We start from the raw sequence: 26,765 nt of genomic DNA, 5'->3' as shown, positions 1-26,765 counted from the left end.
AAACTGGGAATGCAATTGGGTTTCACTTTTGGAGGAAGAAATTTTCATAATGTATCACTGGGTCAAGGTCAAGAACCTATAGCGGAAGAAGCCATAGAACTTTCCGCGAACGAAGGCCACTGGGTAATTTTGCAAAATGTCCATTTGGCGAGGAAATGGTTGCCTACATTGGAAAAAAAGATGGAACAGTGCTCGGAGAATCCACATGATGATTATCGTTTGTTCATTAGTGCGGAACCCAGTCCTGATCCTCATGAATCAATAATACCTCAGGTAATAAACAATTGTACAATTTGGAAAAGCAAAAGAAAATACGCACTTTTAATTAAGTTAACATGTGCTAATTATATTCTTTAACTCTCCGTCGGTAATATGGTTTTTCACTAACGCGGTAGGCATTACACGTTTCTCATTAACTGGCCTAATTTCTTATTGTCTTTTTGCTTTAAAAAATCTAAGAAAATTCTGAGGTACCTATTGTATTGTATTGAGGTACCTATTAACTATATAAGTGATACATTAGCCAATACGTAGATAATATCAATAGGAAACACTAATTACTAAATGTAAGGTTCGTTAAATTGTACACAGGGTATACTAGAATCAGCCATAAAGATCACGAACGAAGCACCATCTGGAATTCAAGCGAATATTCACAAAGCGTTAGATAACTTTACTCAGGAAACTTTGGAGTCCTGCAGCAAGGAAAACGAATTCAAAGCAATATTATTTGCACTTTGTTATTACCACGCTGTACTTGCAGAACGTAGAAAATTTGAGGTGCAAGGATGGAATAGGGTAAGTGACTTTAAATCTTAATGGATCATAACGTTAAATTAGAAATTATGGATCGAAGATTTGTAACTGTTGAAACAATGAGAGAAGGCAAAAAACAATGTTTAGGATACCTTGTGTAATGTAATAACTTAAAATTAATACTCTTTAACAGATTTTTTATTAATTATTAACCATATTTGGAATATATCTCGCTGTATTTTCGAGCTATCACGGGGAGACGCGGTCGTTAGAATACGCGCCAACGGGAGTCGTAAATTCCCGTTACGATCAGAATGATCGACACCACGAATAGTTCGATCCCCGTATTTCGATTAAGATAATAGGGGTGATTCAGGTATGATAACACTGTGGATCACAGAGTTAAAATTTATATTTCCAACACTTAATATACACGAATGAATAGATATAAACACTTAATAACTTATCACGCTGCAATAATAGAGTAGCACGGTATGAGACTTAATGTTAGAAATTCGGCGTTAGATCTTTGACTCAATGTGTAACGTTCGACGCGTCACAAGGAACTGAACGACTTTAGATGATTTCTTTGTTTCATCTTTAAGACGACCCCCACTATACTTAGGTCACGCCACCGTTCGCGCCTATGATCACGTATGTCTGTTCTTGCGTGGAAAACGTAACGGACCAAATTCGACGTTTCGAGAACTCGCTGCTTGGCGACAGCTATGCGCTCGTCGATACATTGTATATGATCCGGCGGTCAGATAAGACGATCTGACTGAGACATTGTAGGGCCGCGAGTGACGGTTAGAAAATACAGCCTGTGTTAAGCCTAGTGGCGTAACACTCGCAAATGTGATATATTAGGTTATCCCATAAGTTCGTTCCGTCTTTCGGGCTGTTATATATGTTAAGATTGTTTACATACCTTTCAGTTTCATGAAAAAATGTAATCCCCCTCTCGCTGTACAACTTCTTCCCATTTTTCAAATGCATTGGTCCCTTATCGCCATATGTTTATAAATCGACACATGAAATGTATACACAAAAGTCGGCACGAACTTATGGGATGACCTAATAGTTTAAAACGTACTATAACTGTCTTCCTTGTAACCTGCAATCAAATTAGGAAAAGCTACTAATAGGATAAAGCATTACTTTTTACTAGTGATGATATTGGCAAAGTTCGTAAATTATATTCTTTAATAATTCTTTTTTTTTAGTCAATATATGTTTTAATAATAAATTATTAAATAATTTAGAACGTACCCAAGCACAAATAGCAATTAAACAAATTTCTCTGTTACTATGTTGTTAATCGTTGTTAAAAAATTACATTTACATACATATATATATAATTTATGTCGGGTTGGCGTTAAGATTAGAGTTAGGGTTAAGGGCGTGAAACGAATCCCTATTGGCGTTAGACGTGATCATTATGCAATAGAGGAGATATTTACTGGTGCAAATATGATTATGATAGAATTTGACAAGTGGTCGCGATAATTAGATACTCGAGAGGCTAATGACAATGATCCTAGGATCAATAACAAATCCGCGGTCAGCGGGATGACGAACTCTACTCTTCTTTAGCTTCTAAGTTGTACTCAATATTATCTGAGGGTTACTTGAATCGTCGTTGGGATCGTACGGGAGAGTAGCTCTCCATCACGGTAACGCTGTCGAGGAAAACTATGATGGGTGTGCCTAAGAGCACGAAATCATCGGATTCGTGGAGAAAAGTCTTCGTTCGGAAAGTGAGGGAAATTGGCGTTACTCTTAATTGGTCAATTTCCATGTTGGTGGTTAGGGAAGGGTGCTAGCCGCCCTTAAGAGAGAGTTCGAGAAGAGGAAGCGTCGTTCGTGAGAAAAATAGATTTCTCCTATTTTCTCGTAGTTGGAACGAGGACTGTGTGTTGGTTTGAAGGACTTTAGTTAAACAAATCTTAAGATTTATAGCGGGTCCTCGAGCTAGCTGAACATGTACTGTGGAGACGCGTCGACATCTGGTAATCATCTTGCTCGAAGAATAGAGTCTGCGTGTGGCGAGCCGCGGGACAGAAATCGTTGAAATGCTTACCGTCGTGCCCCGTCCCAAGCATTTCTTTTAAGGAGAGCTATAGAGTTACTTCATGCCTTTGTTAGACAAAACGTTCATCCCTTGACCGCGACTACGTTCGGCGACTGGTTGTCGCCTCGAGCCCGAGCTCACTATCATAAATCTCAAATAAGTACAGTCGGATCGAATTTTTTTTTTTTTTTTATTTATTAGAATATTTACAATCAATTCTCGTTGAGAATTTTCAGTAACTTAATTTGGCGTGATACAATGACATGGATTATAATAGCTTTATATTGTTGATTCTAGTAGGACTAAGGGTTTAATCTAGTGGGTATTTTCTTTTTAGTCTGCGGATCTGGTCCGTCGTGTCCAGTAGTTGGGTGACTAGTGGGTTGTGGTGGTTGTTGACTCTTGTGCTATATCTGCTTCTGGACTTGTGTATTTCATCTTTGACTGTAGGTATCTTGAGGTCTCGGTGGATTGTTTCGTTGGTAACATACCAGGGTGCATTTAATAGGGATCTTAGCGTTTTCGATTGGAAGCGTTGGAGTATTTCAATGTTGGAGTTACTTGCTGTTCCCCATAGTTGGATTCCGTAGGTCCAGACAGGTTTTATTACGGCTTTGTAGAGGGTTATTTTGTTCTGTATGTTTAGTTTGGAGCGTCGGCCCGTGAGCCAATAGAATTTTCTTAGTTTTTCCTTTAGTTGCTTTGTTTTTTCCGAGATATGTTTTTTCCAAGTTTGCCTCCTGTCCAGGGTCATGCCCAGGTATCTTACGGAGTCCTTGCTTGGGATTATTGTGTTGTTAATGGTGACCTGGGGGCAGGTATGTTTTCGGAGCGTGAAGGTTACATGGGAGGATTTTTTTTCGTTTATTTTAAAACCCCATTTTTGGAACCACTTTACCATGGAGTCGAGACTTCGCTGGAGAGTGGATGAGGCAATTGCCGGGTCTGCGTGGGTAGCTAATAGTGCTGTGTCGTCGGCAAATGTTGCTATTGTTACCTCGTTTGATATGGGTAAGTCGGCAGTGTAGATGGAGAATAGTAGGGGTCCGAGGACACTACCTTGCGGTATGCCGGATTCTATTGGGAATGTTGCGGAAGTGGCGCCTAGACATTTAACTATGAATTGTCTGTTGGTAAGGCAGGATTTTAAGATGGAGTAGTATGGGTGGGGTAGGATTTTTTTAAGCTTGTAGAGTAGCCCTTCATGCCATACTTTATCGAATGCCTGTTGGATGTCTAGGAATACGGCTGAGCAGTATTTTTTCTTTTCAAGGGTTTGGCTGATCATGTGGGTTATGCGGTGGATTTGCTCTACTGTTGAGTGTTGTTTTCGGAAGCCGAATTGGTGATCTGGGAGAGTTTTCAATTCTTCTAGGAGTGGAAGGAGACGATTCGTGAGCATCCTCTCGAATAGTTTAGACAGGGTAGGTAAGAGACTGATTGGGCGATAGGAGCTGGCTTCATATATTGGTTTACCGGGTTTGGGGATGAGGGTGATTAGTGAGATTTTCCACGCCTTAGGAAAGTGTTCTAGGCGGAGGATGGCGTTGAAGATTGATGCGATGAGTGCGATCCCTTTTATGGGGAGTTCCTTGATTGCTTTATTTCCTATTAGGTCGTGACCTGCTGCTTTCTTGGGGTTTAGGCGACTGATTGCTTCTATGATCTCTGCAGAAGTGAAGGGTTGAATAGGAGGGGACATTTGGAAGGGAGTGTGCAGGTATTCGGTGACGTCCGCTGCAGCTATGGAGGAATGGGGTTGGAATACTTCAGTCAGGTGTTCAGCAAATATGTTGGCTTTTTCTATAGGGCTACGGGCCCATCCACCCTGCGGGCGGCGGATTGGAGGTATTATTTGTGGGGGGCGCGTGAGTTTCCTGGAGGCTTTCCATAGTGAGTAGTTTGAGTCGGCTGTGGGGGAGAGGCTGGCGAGATATTTGTGAAAACGGTCGTTATTGTAGTTCTTTATGGTTTTGGATAGTTTTCTAGTTGCGTTGTTTAGTTTGCGTTTGTCCTCCGGTGTTCTATGGGTCTGCCATATCCTTCTTAGTCTACGTTTTTCTGCTATTTTTTTTAATATGTACTGGGGGTATTCGTGATTGCTGATGGACGTTTTTGCCGGTGTGGAGACGCGGGTAGCGTTTATTATGCTCGCATTTAGGTATTCCGTGGCTGCTTCGATTTCGTCATTGGTTTTTAGTGAGGTTGAGGCTGAAGTTGTGCGGGTAAAGACTTCTCTAAAGAGCTGCCAGTTGGTGTGTTGGTTATGAATGGAGCCATTAGGTGTATTCTCGATGATGGTTGAACTGACTGTTACTATCACGGGGGAATGATCAGAGGAGAGATCGGCCGAGGAATTGATTTGGACGTGTCTTGGCGAGATATTTTTGGTTATGAAGAAATCAAGGAGATCGGGTATTTTGTTTGTGTCGGTGGGCCAGTGTGTGGGTTCGTATGTGGTAAGGTAGTTGAGGTTGTTGGTTATTATGCTGTTGAGGAGGTTTTTGCCTCTTACTGTAACCAGTCTGCTACCCCATTGGGTGTGTTTAGCGTTATAGTCTCCTCCGGCTATATATCTGTTGCCCAGGGTGTCCAGGAAGTGGTCGAAGTATTCTTTGGCGATGGAGTGTCTGGGAGGGCAGTATACAGCTGAGGTGGTGATTGTACCATGATAGTCTTCTATTGCTACGTTTGTTGCTTGGAGGTAGTCTTTCTGGAATGGTGGAAGTTCGTAGTGCTTGATGTTTGCTTTGATTATGATTCCGGTGCCGCCGTGGGCCTTTCCGCTGGGGTGTTGGGTATGGTAGAACTTGTATCCGTTTATGTTCAGGTAGTTTTTGTCGGTGAAGTGGGTTTCAGATATGAGCATTATGTCGATTAGCTGGTGTTTTAGGAAGAGTTCTAGCTCAAGTTTGCGTTGCGCTAGACCATTGGCGTTCCACAGAGCTATGCGTCTTGGTTTTATTTTGTGTCTGGGCGTATTAATTTTTCCATTATGATTGTTAATAGCGATAGCAAATTGTTTATTTGCTCTGATTGTTTCTCTATTAGCTTTTCAAGTCTAGAGACGTTGTCTGTGTTAGGTGAGGCGGGGGCACTATTTTGGGGAGGATCCCTGTGGCTATTTGGTGTATTTTGAGTGCCTTGTACCGCTTGGGCATAGGAGTTTGAGGGAGTGGTGAGTTTGATAGGGCTGGGTGTTTGATTGGTTGGGGGGATTGGGATAACGGTGGATTTCGGCGAGCTGGGTGTTTGGTAATTTTCCTCTTTTGTTCTAAGTTTGGGGTATTTGCTTGAGTACAGAGTTTTGTAGGCTGAGCAGCCTTTGTAGTTGGCAGGATGATCACCTTGACAGTGGATGCACTTCGCTGGGGTTTCCGGTGATTTCCTGCACTGGTCGGTGGGGTGTGTACCTGCACATTTGACGCAGCGGAAGGTGTGGTTGCAGTATTTCTGTGTGTGCCCATATCTTTGGCACCTTTTGCATTGGACTATCTCCTTTTTGGTTTGCGGTGGTTCGAATTTAACGATGGCGTTCATTATGCGACTGATATTGTAGATTTCCTTGTTGTTTGGTTTCTGTTTTAAATCAATGAAAAATAGGGATAGCGGGTCTTTTGTGACTCTATGCCTTATGTTGCTGACATTGGTGACTTCGTGGCCGAGTTTCGATAGTTCTATTTTTAGTTCGTCGATGTCTGCGGAGTGGTGGATGTTTCGTAGCACCACCCGAAAAGGTCTTTCTTCTTTGAGTTGGTAGGTGTGGAAGTTGGCGTTCAGGGCCCTGAGTGTCTTGGTGAGCTTCCTGTAAGCTTCTGGATTCGTAGGCAGGATTTTTACTTGATTGTTGGTTATCTTCAGGTTATAGTCCTCCTTGGAGATATCTCTCTCTAAGGACTTGGTCATTGTCTGGATGTCGATGACATCGTTGATAAATATTGGTGGGGGAGGGGGGCGTCTCTGTGCGTGGTGGTTAAGTGGTGAGCCTGCGGTTTCCATGGCATCGTTGGTGGATTCCAAAATTGCGAACCTGTTGTGGGTGTTAATTTGCGTTGGTGGATGTTCGTTCGAGTTTGTGTCTGCTGGTTCGGTTTTGCGTTTTTTCGCCTTATTGGCGTCGTTGGCACGGGGGGATCTGCAGAATTTCTGCCACGGGGGGAGTAGCGCGGGGTAGTGATGGGTTTGGACAGGCGAGCCTGGTCGTGATTGTTGGGCCATCATCGAGCTAGCTATTTCAATATGAATAACTAGTCGTGAGGCTATGCGGCAGGGATCGGGTTGGGGCTAGGTGCGTAGGCTTTTCTTCTCTCTGGCGGATAGGAAACACTTGGGAAGATAGGAGCACGTTGTGTTCACTTTCGACGGTTGTTGACGGCGACACGTGTTGTTTTCGAACTTCACTGGGCACTAGAGGCACGTCTGCACGCTTCGGCACTCACGAACGAACTCAGTCGGATCGAATGACAACAGTTTCTTATTACGGCTGGTGGAGCGGCGGATTGGTCTGGCAGCGATGGCCGAGCCATACAGCATCCCCGACTCGTTACGGGGCGCTGGAGACCTAATCGGCTCGGTTGCCATATTCTGGAACGGGAGAGCGGGAAGCCCTTCCTGCTCGGTGATCGAGCGGGGACGGGGCTTCGCGGCCGCGAAATGGGGCGACCCAGTCGTGGTGGCAGTATACGTGTCGCCCAAAATCAACCGGACGGAGTATGCCTCCTTCCTGGACGGGCTCACGGCTTGCGTGAGAAGCATGGGCTCCTATCCGACACTGGTTCCCGGAGACTTCAACGCTCACTCGACGGCGTGGGGCTCCCGTAAGACCAACGGAAGGGAGCACGACGTGCAGGACTGGGCAGCCGCACTCGATCTCCGGCCTATGAACCGAGGGTCGAGGGTGCGTGGCGTGGCGGCGCGAGTCCATGTTGGACCTCACGTGGGCAAGCCTTGCCGCTTCCCGCAATGTTACCGTATGAGGCGTGTCCCCGGAGGAGACCCTCTCGGACTACCTCTACATTTTGATGGAGGTGGCGGTTGGGGGTGCGATGGACGACCCTTAGCTCGATGCGAGCGGACCAACTGGACCACCGAGAAGGAGAAGAAGCTTCCTGCGGTGGGCGGCGACCCATCGCGACGAAGACTTCACGGCGGCGGCCGCTCTAGCCGTCGCCTGGTCGAAAGGATCTCCGACCGACGAGGACGCGGAGGCGGGAGCGTTCCGGCAAGGGCGCGACTTGCGTGCGATCTGCGATTCGTGTATGCCGCGGTCCGAGGCCCCGCGCCGTGCGGTGTACTGGTGGTCTAAGGGGATCGCTCGTCTCCGCGAGGCGTGCATCCGTGCTCGGCGCCGATACACCAGATCCCGCCGTAGGCGGCGGGAGGACGAAGCCATGGTGGCTAGATTGTATGAGGCTTACCGCGAAGAGCGGAGGCCCCTGCAGCGAGCCATCAAGGAGGCGAAGAGACTGTCCAGCCTCGACGCCGGTCCCTAGGGACGCCCTTATAAGATGGTACTGAATAAACTTCGTCCATGGGCGCCTTCCACAACGGAGAGCATGGATCCTCGGTTCCTAGAGGAGGTTGTCGGCACCCTGTTCTCGGGAGCGACGGACGAGGAGAATAACAGGTTCACCAATGAGGAAGAGCAGGAACCTCAACGGTCGGAAGAAGAGTCACGTGACCTCGCGAGAAGTTGGAGCCCGGAATCGAGGGTCACCGAGGAAGAATTGGCCGAGGCTATCGGGAGGATCGGAGCACAGAAGGCTCCGGTCCCCGACGGAGTCCCGACCCGCCTGTGGAAGGACGTCGCCGGGGTTTTGGCCCCGAGAATAATGCATCTATTTGACAGATGCCTGTCTCGGGGCGAATTCCCTGTCTTGTGGAAAGAGGCACGAATGGTCTTGCTGCCGAAACCGGGACGCTCTCCGGACTCACCTTCTGCCTATCGACCGGTGTGCCTTTTGTACAGGGCTGGTAAACTACTGGAAAGGGTGGTGGCGACCCGTCTCGAGTCGCACCTGTCCCGGACTGTTCTCGGACTGCATGACAGCCAGTTTGGCTTCCGGAGGGGACGGTCTACAGCCGACGCTGTAGCCCGTGTCCGCTCCCTGGTTGAGGGGGCCGAGCAGCGCGGTTACGTGGCGTTGGCCGTGTCGCTAGATGTGGACAACGCCTACAACAGCATCCCCTGGGACAGGATATGCCCGGCCCTCGAGATTCATCGAGTATCCGAGTATTTGCGGGGTGTGGTCCAGGCATTTCTCTGGAACCGAAGCATCGTCTACACCGTCCTTGGCGCGGGATGACTGAGAGGGCGGTGTACCGCGGGGTCCCGCAGGGTTCCGTGCTGGGTCCGCTGCTGTGGAACATCGCGTGCTTCGAGCGCCGATGCCTCCGGACTCGGCGCTGGCGTGGTACGCCGACGAAACGTTGGTGCTGGTCTGGGGCGCGGCGTGGGGCGGAACCGTCCGTCTGGCGGAGCTGGCTGTGGCCGCCGCGATCAAAGGATTGGGGTTGAGGGTGTCCCCTGAGAAGTCCGAGGCAATGTGGTTCTGCCGCAGGGTCAATCACGGGACGCCTCCAGCGGGTTATCGCTTAAGGTTGGAGGGGGCTGAGATCGGGGTCGGAACCAGCATGAAATACATGGGCCTGACCCCCTACAGTCACTGGAACTTCCGCGCTCACTTCAAGAGGCTGGCACCGTCGATCGAGACGATGGCGAACGCATTAGGACGTTTGCTGCCTCGACTTGGCGGGCTCGGCGTCGGAGTGCGCCGGCTGTACGCCGGCGTTGTGCAATCGAGGCTCCTCTATGGAGCTTCGATCTGGGCAGAGGACCTGATGGCCAGCCGCCGCAGTTTCCTGAAGGTCAGGAGGTTGTACAGGACGGTGGCCATCAGGGTAGTGAGGGGCTTCTGCACCATTTCGGCGGCAGCAGCTGCGGTGCTCGCCGGGTTCCCTCCGTTCGAACTGCAAGGCACTGACATGTCACGAGATTTACCTCCGCACTCGGGGTCTGTCGGACGGGGTTGATCTGGTGGGCGCCGACGTTGAGGGTCGGGCTCGACGGGCCCTGCTCGAGAGATGGCGCGCCAGCCTCGATATGAGAGCGGGCGCGCCGGGGCTAAGGGTTCTCGAGGCCGTCCAATCTGGGATGCATGGTTGGACGGGGCCGGGCCCTCCCTGACTTACAGGGTGACGCAAGTGCTCACCAGGCACGGGTGCTTTGGCAAATACTTGCACCGAATCAAAAAGGAAGCGACCGCCCGTTGCCACCACTGCGATGCGAGCGTGGATTCGGTGCAGCATACTTTGGAGTTCTGTCTGACGTGGGCGCGTTCGCGCCGTGATCTCATCATGGAAATCGGATGGGACCTCTCGCCGCCGGCGATCTTCGAGGCACTGTTGGCGAGCGAGAGAGGGAGGAGGGCCGTGACCTCCTTCTGTGAGCAGGTTATGCTTCGGAAGGAGGGAGAGGGCGAAGGTGCGGATCTCCCACTCCGAGAGGATCGACCGGGGGGCGCGGTAGACGCCGCGGACGCGCTTGGACAAGGCGCTCTAAAGCCGCCGCTCCCACCGATGGAGGTCAAACTTAGGCGCTGATAAATCAGTCCGGTAGGGGAACCAGACTGCTTTGCACGGCTGCTCCGGAGACGATGTGCGCGGCAGGGGCCCGGTGTGTCGCTCGCACCGGTTCCCGGGCCTCTTTCCATCGCAGCCGGGACGGTGATCGTGGAGGTTTTAGTCGGTTAGTTTCCGGCACTGCCACTCCGCTTCCCCCCAGAAGCGACCTGTTGTCCGTGCGGATTTCCTCCACGTAAAAAAAGAAAAAAAAAATAAAGGTTGCTCCACCTTTACTATTGTGTTTTGTAATTTTGTTATATCATATATGTCTTTGTTATTGTTTCTAGGTTCAACTAGAAACGGCGGTAATGGTTGTTTGGTATCATACTTGTTTATGTTGCTTATTGACCTTACCTGGTGTTCAATTTTTGCTAGTTCTTCGCTTATTTTGTCGGTATTTGTTTTTGGGTGTAATTCCCTGATTTCTGCTTTGTAGCTTTTGTCGGCTTTGAGCTGATAGGTGAGATACCCTACATTTTTTTCCTTTAGTGACTTTGTCACTTTTCTGAATGTGTCTGCGATGTTGGTTTGCACCTTCACCTGGTCCATTTTTATCTGTTTGATAACATAGTTATCTTTCCCTGCAGTGTTGTTTAGTAGTTCGATGAGGGGGTCTATTATTTTCGCATCTATGTATATTGGTGGTGGTTTAGCAATGCGGGTTGTTGGACTTTCCGTTGGATCCGTTGCTGTCTTTTGTGGCATTGCGCTAAATGGATTACTCAGTTTGATATCCTGCAGCCATTGTTTTTTTCTGGTATTTTGGTTTTCCTCCCGCTTGTGAATGGGGTTACTTTGCGTTTTTTGCTGGAAGTAACCACCGTCCAGCTTTCTTCATGGTGTGTTGGTTTATTGTTCCCGTCATTAGCTTGTGATATTTGCATGTTAACGTCTTTTTTTCTGCCTCTGTAGAGCCTATAGCTCTATTTATAATGCATGTTTCTCCTTTGTTAGTTATTCTTATTGGTGGAATTTGCATTTTTTGGCGATGGGCGTTTACTTTGCTTTCTCTTCCCTCTTGCCGCATTTTCACTGGAGCACTGTCTCGCACGTCCGTTTAGGTCGCCTGCACAGGCGGAACTGCGTTCGTCATGTAGTGAGAGTATATATTGATTTCCTTTCTTAGTGTTGGTCATAGGTCCTATGATGTCCATAGCAATTTTGTCGTTAGGTTGTAATGGCGTGTCAGATATTATTGATTCTTCTTTTGGTCTAATCCGCGTTAATTTCTCCTTTTGACAAGCTTCACATCTCTTTATGAACTCTTCGGTTTTATTTAATAAATGTGGGATTTTATATCGTTCTTTTATTCTTTGGTATGTCTTTTGGATCCCTAAATGTCCTGTCCTACCATTACGATTTTCCTGAATTATTTTCTCTATCTTCTCCTCGGTTAATTCTTGGATTGGGTCTCACGCGAAAGTGACAGGCTATCGGGTATCATTGAAATATAGATGCATAAGTTTGATCTGGTTCTTTTCTAATTCTGCAAACGTGTTGTCTCCTATACCTACTTTTTTGTTATTTCGTAATATATTGTCGATTTTCCATAACCATATTGCCTCGTCGAACTCTCCTAATTCTGTTTTAGTTAATTGATAGAAAGATTGATCGTTAAGTTTCATTTCTAATCGTCTTGGGATTTCTGATTTCTTTTTCCATTTCGTAAAATGTTGTTAGAAATCTAAGACTACTGTTTCTTCAGGGTCTTCTACTTTTTGAATCGCGTGAATTCTAGATAAGCTATCTGCGACTGGGTTTTCTTTGCCTTTAACGTGTTCGATTGTGTATTCATACTCTTCTAACTTTAGTCTCAACCGCATTAATTTAGACGATGGGTCTTTGCAATTATTCAACTATTTCAAAGCTTGATGGTCTGTTTTAATAATATATTTTCGTCCTAACAAGTATTGTCGTAGTCGTTTCAATGCCCATACGATAGCTAATAATTCTTTTTCTGTAGTCGTATAATTTTTCTCTGGAGCGTTGAGATGTAAGAGCACGGGTGTCCGTCTTGTGATAATACGGCTCCTAGTACTTCGTTACTAGCGTCTGTCTTCAATATGAATGTGTTAGAGTAATCTGGGTATGACAAAACAGGTGCTTGACAAAGTTTTTGTTTCATTGTATCGAAACTGTTCTGTTGTTTGTCTGTCCAGTGGAAGTTAGTGTCTTTTTTATTTAAGTCCGTCAGGGGTTTGACTATTTTAGAGAATAAATTTCCGGTAGTATCCCACGAGTCCTAAGAATGATTTGACTTCGGTAAGGTTTTTAGGAATTCTAAAATTTTCGACTACTTCTATTTTCTTCAGATTAGGTTTTACTCCTTCTGATGTTACTATGTGTCCTAAATATGCGCGTTCTGGTTTTAGAAATTCACATTTGTCTGGTTGGATTTTTAGTTCTAATTCTCTTAGTCTTTGTGGTACTATGGCTAAGTTTTCATTATGTTTTTGAATAGTACTTCCAAATATAATAATGTCGTCTAAATATATAAAGCAATGTTTATTAATTAATCCGCGCAATGCTGTATCCATCATTCTTTGAAATGTTGCTGGTGCGTTTTTGAGTCCAAAAGGCATTCTGTTAAATTGGAAGTGTCCTTGAGGTGTTGAGAAAACAGTGTATTTCTTTGAGTTTTCGTCCATAGGAATTTGATGAAAACTCAATAGGATGATAGGTTAAGTGCTGAGAAGAATTTCGCGTTTCTTAGTTGGCTTAACATGTCTTCTATGTCGGGCAATGGATAGGTATCTTGGTCAGTCAGTTCGTTTAGTTTTCTGAAGTCAATAACTATTCTCCACTTCTGCTTTCCTGATGCATCTAATTTCTTGGGAACAACCCATACTGGTGAATTGAAAGGAGAGTCTGATTCTCCTATAATGTTTTTATTTAGCATTTCTGTCATTTGTTTCTCGATTTCGTTTTTGTGGCACTCTGGGGGTCTGTCTGATTTGGTATTTATGATTTTGTCTTGTTTTAATGTGATTGTATGTTTTGTTAGGTTAGTACATGGTAATAGGTCTGTTTCTGTTTCAACCGTTCGCGGAGAGACGCGATCGCGAGATAACGCGTCAACGAGAGTCGTAAACTCTCGTTACGATTAAACAATCGACGCCACGAACTGATTGATCCCCTATTTCTATTACGAGAATAGAGGTGATTGGAATGAGTGCGTACGGAAAACTGCACTGGATTTGTTAATAAAAGTTTAATAAAAAATAAAGAAGCAACAATTACAGTCAACGATCAACAATTAAGAACGAAAATGTAACAATCAAGGTTTGGTTAATGGTTTGCTTATAACGAGACCTGTCGTACTTCGCAGCTTGAGATAGACTAATTGATACGTTTGTTCGAAACCACGGAGTCTTTCCTTTGTTGCCCCTCGATATCCCTACTACACGTGTGTTTATTAGATGTACCGCAGCGGTTGTCACGTAAAAAAAAGGAAACTCTCTTGATGATACAAAAAAACTTTATTTCTCAAGAGTCCAAGACCGTTGGCTACCACTTACAATGTTCAAGTATCGGCTCACAGTTCAGACTGGCGCGGAGTCATTATTCGGAGTCTAAATACTAAGCAGGAACAATGAAAATGATGGAGGGGATATTGTTCCTAGAAGTTTTCTTATCAGAGTGGCGAGGTGTTAATTGACCGGATGATATTTAGAAGTGTCAACCGTCCGGAGGATACTTAGAGGTATCATCTGTCCTGAGAATATTTAGAGTAGAGGTATCAACTGTCTGAAGAATATTTAGAAGTGGTCGCCTAAGGTGACGTCAGGGTAAAAGAGTTTGGGGTTACACGGTCGCCGCGTATGCGTTCTTCTGAGAATTCGGCGAAAGAAACATACAGATATCGATGGTAGATTGGGCACGTCGGTATTGCGCTTTGACGGCATATCTCTTTGTATCGCGAAGCCGTTGGAAAGTTCCGTGGTCGATGCCGCCACAAATTAAAGTTTACTTGAACGCTGCATTTGAAAGATGATTGGCAAACCGTAACAGTTTCTAAATTGAATATATCAATGTAATGTATTAATATTGTAGTATCGTGGACAAAAGGCCTAAGATATCTGCCGAATCGTAAACAATGTCGCGAGAGCCGCGGCATCGTCGGGTACATCAATGTGTCGTCGATCCTTTTTAAGTGGATAGTTTCGTGGAAAGGGCCCGCGTGACCCTGGCCACGGGCGTTTCGGGACACGTGTCTCGAACGGCGGGAAAAGACAAAGAGACGTTAAAGTCAGTATTAGTTGAGAAGCCGGAGAGAACGGATGCAAAAGGTGTGCAGAGTGTGAATTGAGAAGCGAGAGCGAGCGAGTGTAGAAGCCGAAGAGTGTGAATCGGGAAGTCGAAAGCCGCGTCTGAAAATAAGACGTACGACAGCATTGTAATTATTTCGTTGCTTCGAATATTATTAATTAAATCAAAACATCATTACTTGTCCTTTCCTCTAAGACCCATTAAGATACTACACGTATTACGTTATATAGTATTACGTTATACAGTATGACGGTCTAACGTATTACGTTATATAATATTAGGTTATAATGTAGTACTTTATAATGTATTATGTTATATACTATAATGTTATAACATATTACTTTATATAGTATTACGTTATAACGTTTTCCTTTATATAGTATAACGTTATAACGTATTACGATATATAGAATAACGTTATACAGTATAACATTCTAATGTATTACGTTATGTAATATTATGTTGTAATGTATTACTCTATAATGTATTGTTACGTTCTATTTAGTTACCGACGAGAAGGTTGCGTTAACTGACCTTTAATGTAACTGGCGATTTGCTCGACTTTTGCCTAACCTGCTATGTGCTGGAATACTGGCACGGGTGAGCTTTGTTGTTCGAAAGTGAATTTACAATATGTAATGCTTTATTCTAATCTTACTCGATTTCGATATTGACAATTGACTGACAGACATAAGATATAGATTTTAAATTCTACAGTTGATAATAATAATAATGATTATGATAATCATAATCATAATCATAATCATGATCATAATCATAATTATGATTCTTCGATTGACAAAATGATAACTGAATCTTCGATAAACAAACTGATAACTAATTCTTCGATAGACATGATGATAATTACTTCGATAATCTTCAATGGACAATGGTAATTAATTTGTGAAGGATAGTTAGTACGTGAAGTTTAAAGGACGATATTGTTCGTTGTTGAAACAGTCGAATATATTTAAAATAATAAATTAATGTATAACCGTATACGTGAGTCATTAATACAAAATATAAATCGCAGAATAAAATCGCGGAGTAAATACTCGTTAATGCTGGTCGCGTAACTTGATAAATACTCGTAACTTGATAGATACTCGGAGATACTTTGCAGGTACTGTACGATACTCTACGATATTGTTCGATACTCTGTGTCGTTCGCGATGACGTCCGTTTATTTAAACTTGTCGGGGAGAAGTTGGAATATTTGAATTCGTCTTCAATCGACGGTTGCATGTAGCGGCGACATTCTTTCACCCGGAGTTTGTTTATCATTATATTTCTGCGTCAAGGCTGTGTCAATGTCCTGAGGCAAAACAACAACATGAGTCGCTCTCGACTCGCGTCGTCCTTTGACTTCTGTGACGCTACAAATTAATTAATATTCGATAGACGAACGGTAATTAATATACTGACTTCTCTGAGTCGTAACATTTATTGATATCTGTCGGAGATTAAAGGATGTTTGGATCGTTCTCTTGAAAATGTTTGGGTAAATCCCCAACGTTTCTTCAACTGCCGACTTCGTTTACAATTTAAATTGTCTTAATATGGTTATAAAAACATAATTAGGTAAATATAAAAACATCGTTGGATAAGTTTTCGCAAAATACAGCTTTTAGCGGCTTTAAATGCCTTTCACTTCAAATATTGCAAACACGGCTTCATATAAATCTTTTAAATTACCTTGATTTAAAAGAAATTACCAGTTTTACTTTCGCGCTATGGATCATGCGGGGTGCGGGTCGTGACACGTGTGTGAAATTTGTATAAACATTGTTTATATGTACTTTTGTTTGTTAATTATTTATTGTGGCAAAAGATTGGAAAAAAAACATTAGTCTTCCGAACTCAAAAATTGCTTGAAGCGATTTATGATATGCCAAGAATTTTTATGAATAAGCAGGTTTGATGTTTGGTATACGACTTTAGTTACAAAACATAACGCAAGATGCTTTCAAATACCATATTCTTTTTGTCTATAACTTGTAGGAGTAAGCTTAGGTTGACTTGCTTTCGTTTGTGTAAAGAGGTTTGCTCGCGCACACCCATACTTCGGTTGATATTTATTTTTCGATAATTAAAACACAAATCCGGAAACGTAATTTTTTTATTCTTGAATCTCGTCTTATTTTAGCATCGGAAATAACTGTTTAAATTTTTTTACACCTATACCCGAACATGCTGTATTACAGCCAAACCTGTATATATTCATTTCTTGGATCTTCTCTCCTTAATGTTAAAAAATTATTATATTTTTTCTTACTTTCAAAGTGCGACTGATTCAGTCTGTATAGAAATAATTCAAGCATTGTAAATTGCATGAGTGTTGCTATGATAATACTTTGAGAATATTGAGATATCGTACGGAATTTGGAGTGGCTGTCGGTTTATGACTCGGACAGCACCTCTTCCTTTTTTTGCGAAGGTCCGAATTGCCTACATCCCCAAGCTGTAAACCTTATGATGCAGACATCATGAAGAAGCTAACAGACATCTTAAGGACGTGATCTGAATTAGAATGTTCTAAAACAGTGACTTTTGTGATTTTTTTTTAGAAGGAAAAGAAAGAAATAAAGTTATTGAGTTTTGAGATATGGTTTTATATATATTTAACGAATACACAAAAATTCTTTTAAAACAAAAAAAAAAAAAGAAAAAATTATAACAGATTTCTATTTCATGGGCTGCAGTTTTCAATCGGCGTGAGAGATCCACCTCGTAATTCTTGACTGAAACAAAAAACCAAAAAAGGATTAAATTATTATATATTTGTCTTCTAGGTGAACTGAACAACGGCAGAAAACAATGTGAAATTAAAAATTTTGGCGGGTTTAAAAAGAATGTGTTCTTTTAAGGAAAGGAAAGTAAACTTTAAGGTGCTATAACTGTTCTGCACTCCCTCCCGGCGCGGCTTGACAGCCAACAGTCTACGTGCCGTTCTTCGAACCCTCCATAGGCCCAAGAACCCACCATAAAGTTGAAATCCTAACTGCATTGTTCGCACATATGGTTTGAGTCAATCTGTTTGCCAGAAAAGAGTTTCTAATTCTAGAAGTGTTTTCAGCTGGTTTTTAGAAGGGTTTATTACGCGCTCTTAAGAATTACGGAGAAAGCGGGTAGTGGCCTAACGAAAAAAGCGGAGATCTACCTAACGGAAAATCTGAGTTTTCCCATAAACAATGTCGCCTAGGACCCACGTTGGTAGGAGGCTTCTTCCTCCTATCTTCCTTCCTAACATTGGTCATAACCAATTGGCATCGCGGATCATTGCCCTCGCTTTCCGAACTAAAAATGTAAGGAACGAATCCGAGTTCTTCATTCAAAGGGCACACCCATACCGAGCTTTCCTACGTACTCGCATCAGAACGAACATCAGAGTTTCTCTAGCTCCGACGGAGAGTTCCTACGGCTCTTACGGTGCCTAGAGTTCCCATAGCTCTCACAGTCAGTCTATTCCAGTCAATCAGTCAGTCAGTTCAAGTCAAGTCAGACAGTCGACGTCAAGCAGTCGAAATCTATTCATACGGTCATTCGGTTGATTCTGTTGATTCGATTCAGTCAAAGTCGGATCTGATCAATCGCTACGTCTACTACGACACGAGAGCCTTCATCTATCAGATTGGCAGTCAGAATCTGAGCAAGATCAAGGCAATCCCCATACTCAGCGACGTTACTAGTGTGTGTGATTATACGAAGTTGTTGGAGAAAATATATAAGTTGTAACATTGTTAATCACGGAGTTATATCATTTCAACCACCCCTATTGTCTTAACAGAAATCAGGGGATCGATCTATTCGCGGCGTCGATTATTATAATCGTAACGGGAATTTACGACTCCCGTTGTCGTGTTTCCTCGCGATTGCGTCTCCCCGCGATTGGTCGAATTTACAATAACAATTATTTAAATAATCTTTTTGACGATTTTTTTTATCAAAAACACTGAAATGCTAACAAAAATGGTAAATGAGCAAAGCGCGGTACTCAGACAACAAACATAACAAATGGCGGTCATGCTACAATTACTTACAAACATGTTCAGTAAAGAATAGAAATGGACACGTTGAAAATAGCAGCTTGGAACTTTGTAGCGGCACTCGTCGGTAAAATTCATAACTGTTTCCGTCCAGTGAACCCGCTACACAAAATATCGAGTTTACTGAAAGACGAGTTTATTATAAATCCGACAACCTTAGGCGGTTACCGAATGTTAATCAAAATCCGTCGTTTTTGTCGTGATTATTACATCGATGATACATACATCGCTGTCAATGATGCCCTCGAGTCAACTACCTGAAAGTCAGCATTTGTAAACGAGGTCGAGAGTTCAGCGTCCGTTGGGATTTTTCGAGAACATCTTCAAAATTCAAATCCCAACGCCTTTTATCAACTCCGACGCATATAAATATAGCGAACAGGGTAGCGAAGCGATACTTCCCTTGCGCCGATCTATTCGTAATCACGAATCAAGATAACAAGTGTACTATATGACTAGTGTACACGTAGGGTATATTTTAGTAAACTACATAGTTAAGTATACTCTTGTGTTTTTAAACCTAATCGCTACCATACACCTCAACTTCAATGGACTACAACAACGGGCCCACAAAACTAAAACATATCTGTGTAACAATAATATTGACCTATTACTTGCTTCAGAAGCAGATTTCACACCAAAATGCTACATGAACATATCATATTACACCATCTATAATACTAAACACCCCTCAGGAAAAGCACACGGAGTGGCAGCAGTGATAATTGGAAACAACAATCAAACAACACTTACATAGTCAAATTCACCTCGAGGTAGAACACTAGAAAAATATTATATAATTACAAAATTAGAACAAGTAATCTGAACACATTATCCGCAGGAAGACAAAATCTACTGCAATATTCCACTAAAAACTCCCGAACACGTCGAACAGGCAATAACAACATTAACAGAAATTATGCAAGAAGCGGCATGGGCAACTAATATTTATAAACCAAACAACAGGCAAACAAAAACAATTCCAACAGACATCCTTAACAGACTCAGAGAAAAAAGGAAAGCGAAAACAAAGTTGCAAAAACATAAAACACGTGAAAACAAGAATTATCTAAACAAACTCGCAAAGCAAATAAAAAGTAAAATGAAAGATTATAATATAATAACGATGTTGAGAATTGTGGATCTTAATAACCGAAATTACGTTATAGCAATAGTAGATTTACACATGGAATTAATATTAGCATAGTCATATATTTATTTTATGGACGATTTCTAAAATATTCATCGATACATACTTGCACGTGTCACGACCAGCATATTTCAGTCCGATGGACCGATTATGGAGAAAAGGTGAGGGCGGCCTTGGCGACAATGTATATCGTCGAAGTGCCTAATGATTTATCTATATCCTGACGGTCCTTCCACCGAATGTTCTAGAAGCTCGGTAACGGTCACGTACTACTGCAGGATAGTGGGGATAAAGTCACGGCTGGAGCTCAGAGCCAAATCGCAGTCAGTGTAAACTCAAAGTACAAGAAATAAATTCTCTTGTTTTCTTGTTATCTTAATTTTTTTTCTTTTCGTTCGAGCTACGCCTTTTTTATTTTACGTGACACACGCGTCTCAACATTTTCTTCCATACCCGACTGTTAAGCGACTGAACAATACATTCATCTGTTTTCAAGGCGCCGCGCACGCACATATCTCCACACACTGACACCCACATACACCTATCTCTACTGCGCATTTAACCCAGTCCAGCACACAAACTATACATATCTCAATACATCTCCTTAATTTTTGTGCTGCATATTCATTTCCTTTTATGAGTCGATCAAACCATTTTTTAAAGTAATCTAAAATTTTCAAATTTGTTTCTCCTTAGAGCCTTCGTTAAAATATCAGCTACATTGTTTTCTGAGTCTACTTTTATAATGTCAATCTCTTTATTTTCGTAACCTTCATTCACAAAATGGAAGTGAACTTCGATGTACTCAGAATTTTTTCTCAAGTTTCCATATTTTGATATCGCAATCGCTCCAGAATTATCTTCGAAAATTTTTATTGGTCTCTCGATCATTATTTTGAAATTTTTCAATAATTTCTTTACAAATTTTATTTCCCTCACTGCTTCTCACAAAGCTACATACTCGGTGGCTGTTGATGATTTTGTCACGCTACTTTGCTTTCTCGATTTCCAGTAAATTGCGTTTCCGATAATTCTTATGATAAATCCCGTAGTGGACTTTCTATCTACTTTATCTCCGGACGTCAAGAAAACAATCAATAACTTCAGCGTTCAAATTTCAAATTAATTTTAATTTTCTATTTAAATATAAGTATTTCAAAATTCTCAATGCACATTTATAATGGCGTTCGCTGTTGAGTGCCGAAGCGTACAGACGTGTCTCTGGTGCCCAGTGAAGTTCGAAAGCAACACGTGTCACCCAACCGTCGAACGTGAACACAACGTGCTCCTATCCTTCCAAGTGTTTCCTATCCGCCAGAGAGAAGAAAAGCCTACGCAGCTAACCCCTACCCGAACCTTGACTCATAGCCTCACGACTAGTTATTTATATTGAAATAGCTAGCTCGATGATGGCCCAGCTTTCACCACCAGGCTCGCCCACGCAAACTTACAACTACCCCGCACTACTCCCCCCGTGGCAGAAGTGCAGCAGATCTCCACGCGCCAACGATGCCAATAAAGCGAAAAAACGTAAAATTGAACCACCAAATACAAACTCAAACCAACAGCAAACAACACACTTCAACACCCACAATAGGTTCACAATACTTGAATCCACAAACGACGCCATGGAAATCGCAGGCCCGCCACCAAACCAACAAGCACAGAGAAGCCCTCCTCCCCCACCAATATTTGTTAATGATGTCATCGACATCCAGACAATGACCAAGTCCTTAGAGAGAGATATCTCCAAGGAGGACTATAACCTGAAGATAGCCAACAATCAAGTAAAAATCCTGCCGACAAATCCAGAAGCTTACAGGAAGCTCACCAAAACACTCAGGGCCCTGAACGCCAACTTCCACACCTACCAACTCAAAGAAGAAAGACCTTTTCGGGTGGTGCTACGAAACATCCACCACTCCGCAGACATCGACGAACTAAAAATAGAACTATCGAAACTCGGCCACGAAGTCACCAATGTCAGCAATATAAGGCACAGAGTTACAAAAGACCCGCTATCCCTATTTTTCATTGATTTAAAACAGAAACCAAACAACAAGGAAATCTACAGTATCAGTCGCCTAATGAACGCCATCGTTAAATTCGAACCACCGCAAACCAAAAAGGAGATAGTCCAATGCAAAAGGTGCCAAAGATATGGGCACACACAGAAATACTGCAACCACACCTTCCGTTGCGTCAAATGTGCAGGTACTCACCCCACCGACCAATGCAGGAAATCACCGGAAACCCCAGCGAAGTGCATCCACTGTCAAGGTGATCATCCTGCCAACTACAAAGGCTGCTCAGCCTACAAAACCCTGTACTCAAGCAAATACCCCAAACTCAGAACAAAAGAGGAAAATTACCAAACACCCAGCACGCCGAAATCCACCGTAATCCCAATCCCCCCAACCAATCAAACACCCAGCCCTATCAAACTCACCACTCCCTCAAACTCCTATGCCCAAGCGGTACAAGGCACTCAAAATACACCAACGCTTCCAATCGAAAACGCTAAGATCCCTATTAAATGCACCCTGGTATGTTACCAACGAAACAATCCACCGAGACCTCAAGATACCTACAGTCAAAGATGAAATACACAAGTCCAGAAGCAGATATAGCACAAGAGTCAACAACCACCACAACCCACTAGTCACCCAGCTACTGGACACGACGGACCAGATCCGCAGACTAAAAAGAAAATACCCACTAGATTAAACCCCTAGTCCTACTAGAATCAACAATATAAAGCAATTATAATCCATGTCATTGTATCACGCCAAATTAAGTTACTGAAAATTCTCAACGAGAATTGATTGTAAATATTCTAATAAATAAAAAAAAAAAAAAAAAAAAAAACATTTATAATGGGACCCGTCGTAACTGTTTTGAAATCGATTTAAATGGTTTACACTGTAGTTAACGTCTAATCTTATTCCAGTACTAATATATAATAAAGCTCCTATGAGGTTTCTATCGTCTGAGGTTGATTGTGCGGGTTCTAAACTTAAGTTTTGTTCCATTGGTGTAAAATATAGTTTACTATTTTCTATATTATATTGTTTCACTAATGACTCTATATAACTACTTTGATCTAATTTCATTATTATGTCGCGTGAAAAGATCCGCGCGACGTCCTTCATTGTCTGACCGTCAAGGCAGAACACCGTTAGAGAAACCCTCAATAAACCTAAGGCCCCACCATAAATCTAGTCTTATTAGCTTGCAGGAACCTTTAATCCTGCAAGTATTTTCGGTTTATAGCTGGTACATAATACTGTCCTTAGATCTATTGTACGTTCTTACAAATTACGAAGAAAGCAGGTAGCTACCTAATGAGAAAAACCAATAGTTGCCTAACTGAAAAGCTGGTTTGAACTACGTTGGTAGGAGGTTTCTTCCTCCTATCTACATTCCCAACATTGGTCATAACCAATCGGCATCGTGGATCATCGCCCTCACTTTACTAACTTGAGCAACGAATCCGCGTTCTTCGTTCAAAGGGCCCTCCCATACCGAGCCTTCCTCCGTAATCACATCAGAACGAACTTCACTGTTCCTACGGCTCTTACGGCTCCTATTGCTGCTATTTCTTCTACTGCTTCTACGCCACCAGGAGGATCAACTCTACTGGTTCTCATAACCAAAGAACGGTCAAAGTCAAGAAACGAGTCAAAGTCTAGTAAGTAAAAGTTGAGTCAAAGTCAACATATACACGGATTCTCTCATCTACGAATAATCCTTTTCTTCGTCACCTGTATCTTAATCAACGGCGTTACTAATTTGTGTGATTGTACAAAGTGTGGGAAATAAATTTTATAACCCTGTTAGTCGCAGTGTTATACTACAACAACCACCTCTATTATCTTAGCGGAAATCAGGAGATCGATCTATTCGTGGTGTCGATTATTACAATCGTAACGGAAATTTACAATTCCCGTTGACGCGTTTTCTAGCGTCCGCGTCTCTCCGCGATAACTCGCAAATACAGTTAGTTATATTATTTCTGAGGAGGTTAAGGTTTAGTTTTAAAATAAAAGCAGCGAAGAAATTTTCTCTCTGTTGGTAATTATAAAAACCAACAAACGGGTTTTAATGAATCCCAGAACCATTAGTTTCAGAGTTATAAGACATTTAGTGTGTAAAAGGGTATAGCGTATAGAAAACCAATTCAGTTGATGCCAGAAGATTAGGAAAATGTTAGAGATCTTTGATGATGTGCTTCTATAAGAGAACGTGCCAAAGTGAGTGTCAATATGAATTGGAAATATATTGAACATATGTTGTGAAGATAATGTCTTATTGCCAACTGAAAAAATAATAGTTTCTCAACCTCTGTTTATCAAGACCTTTTTGTTTCTTATGATACTCCAAAAGCATGTGCCCAGCTTTTATGTATGCCTTATATATGTATTCATAATGGTGCACAATGTACTAAAAATAATTTTTGGTTATCATATGAAAATTGCCAAACTCGTTAAGGTTTTATACGTATTAAAGGACTGGACTACCGCGAGTATGATGTAGGTAAAAGTCAAGTAGACCTTTTCATTAGTAAAGAGGCATACATCATTAATGTAATCTCCATTAGGATGTTGTACTCGACGACGTAGGTAACGATCCGTAAGAGGTCAATTTGTCCATGATCTACGGGGGTTCATGGCGGAATAATATCTGGCAGAACGAGGTATTTTGTCGGTACTAATTGAATTCAATAATAGAATATGATTCAATTTCTTCTATCTTACGACGTCGATACAAAGCTAAAGAAGTGGATCGGAAGTTGCTGTATTCAATGATATAGTAGACTGTATTACGACAGAGGGTATCTCCTTTCTATTTATTCCCGAGATATTATTTTGCCTCGTGACTACTTTTGATCTCCTGTCTCTGGTGAAATACGATGTTTTCAAAAGGTGTGAAGGTGTAATATTTATAAAATTAGCAAATCCTGAAACATTTTAAATTAAAATATTCCTTTACCTCGTGTGTTTGTTTACGTCGACCGCTGCACACAAGTTATAGAGGACATAGAGAATCTGTTCCTTGAAAGTATCAGCTTATGCAATGATCATTCAATTATTGAATAGTAAATAATTTTCTAATCTTCGTTTAGTTCTTACTATCTGTATTGTAATCTGTAATTACACACTTTTATAATTCTTCCAATTCTAATATATGTATATACTATGTATGTTTTTATATATAATTTTTTACTAAGTAATTAAATTTCACCGAATTATATCGTTAAGTTTTATTGCTAAATGTTACTCCATTTTCATGGAAATTTACATTCCTAAAAAAATTTCCTATAAAACACACATCACCTAGAATTCAGATTTTCGACATTATAACATAATCTTTGTTTTCGTCGATTCTACACAAATGGAACATGTATTGTACATCAAGCATGTGTTGCGTATGTGACAAACCTTTATCATATGAACATGACCCACTAAAAGCACAAAGTTCTTAGAACGAATACGCCATTCTTTCAATTGTAAGACTATAAAAAGCATTCCTAACCACAAGAAATCAATTCTTCTTGTGTTATTCTTCAAAGAGTGAATTTGTCTTTAATAAAATTGATTCATAACAATGTTTTCGACTTTATTTTATTTCACGGAAAAATTATAGTCTTACACTTTACAATTAAAATACTGATACTTTCAACAAAGTGAAGCGAAGTTTATCGTACGCAGTTAACTCACGAATCACCTTTGAAATATAATATCAAACTTTATTTAACGCTTTCGCTTCGGGTGCTGCTTACAGGCGGCGCCTGCGAAATGACCTGTAGGTACGAGCGTCGTTTATAGGCGATATCTACGAAATGATCTGTGGGTACGAGCGCCGCATATCGGCGGCGATCACGCGACGAATTCTGGGTTCACCATTGCCATCTGTAGTCAATAATATATTTTTTCGTTATCGGCAGAACATTTTCTGTTGATTCCATTGATACATTGGACTAATCACTTCTTAAAAGTTAGTTATTGTTGAAACAATATCAAAACATTTTACGCAATATATTTCAAACATCGGAACGATCATATACCGTTTCGTGCTAAAAAATCTGTTAAATCTATTGACAGTGAAACGATATTTCACATACGATTCCTACAAGAATTATTGTTATTTAAGACTTAGGAAAACGTTTATACAGCATCCACGCACATTGTGTTCATTTCTGGCGCGCGTATCCGTTCAGTGACAGTACTTCGGCAGACTGGACTGCCGCAGCGAAAAGGTTAAAGAAGAAAGACCAAAATGTTCGTAAGATTTATGAAGTGGAAAATATATAACCGTAAAAATTGTAGACATTCTCGTAGTTTGTGATATTCTATTATTTTAAGTTATTATAATACGTTGTATCTCTAGTTCTTTTTTCGAATAATCAGAATTAGTATCCAACCCATAGTAGTTCAGTACAAACAGTTGATGGTCGTTAGCTGTGATTTCTCTTTCCACAGGCGAAAGTGAAGACGGTCATGCGGCAGCTGCTGGCGTTCGAACTTCATATCTTCCTACATGAGATGCTTCGGAAGATCATTAAAATCGAAATGTATGCCCTAGAAGTTCGATTGTCAAAAAGAGACACGGAGGTATGGAAAGCATATTTTTTGCATATAAAAAGAAATATAACGATTTTGAATTAATGATTTTATGATGATGAAAAATGTTTAGATTGAGAAATGTAGATTTTGGAAAAATCTGCAAAATAAGACGTATGAGGCAAGGAACCTTCCATACGACGATTTGCAAAAGTATAGAAACCGTTAAAATATGGCTTTCCTTACTCGTTCGTTATTCGACATTCGTAATAATAAAAGTAGTG

The 26,765-nt window shown here is 42.0% G+C and overlaps 1 protein-coding gene across 1 annotated transcript in view; it reads right to left on the bottom strand.

Annotated features, from left to right (window-relative positions):
- Nucleotides 1-26,765, bottom strand: part of LOC126926267 (fatty acyl-CoA reductase 1-like) — a 141,886-nt gene that overhangs the window by 44,956 nt on the left and 70,165 nt on the right. The window lies entirely within an intron of this gene.

This window comes from Bombus affinis, chromosome 17 (genome assembly GCF_024516045.1).
Source record: "Bombus affinis isolate iyBomAffi1 chromosome 17, iyBomAffi1.2, whole genome shotgun sequence".
In the NCBI taxonomy this organism is placed as follows: domain Eukaryota; kingdom Metazoa; phylum Arthropoda; class Insecta; order Hymenoptera; family Apidae; genus Bombus; species Bombus affinis.
This window is presented reverse-complemented; position numbering and strand designations above follow the sequence as displayed.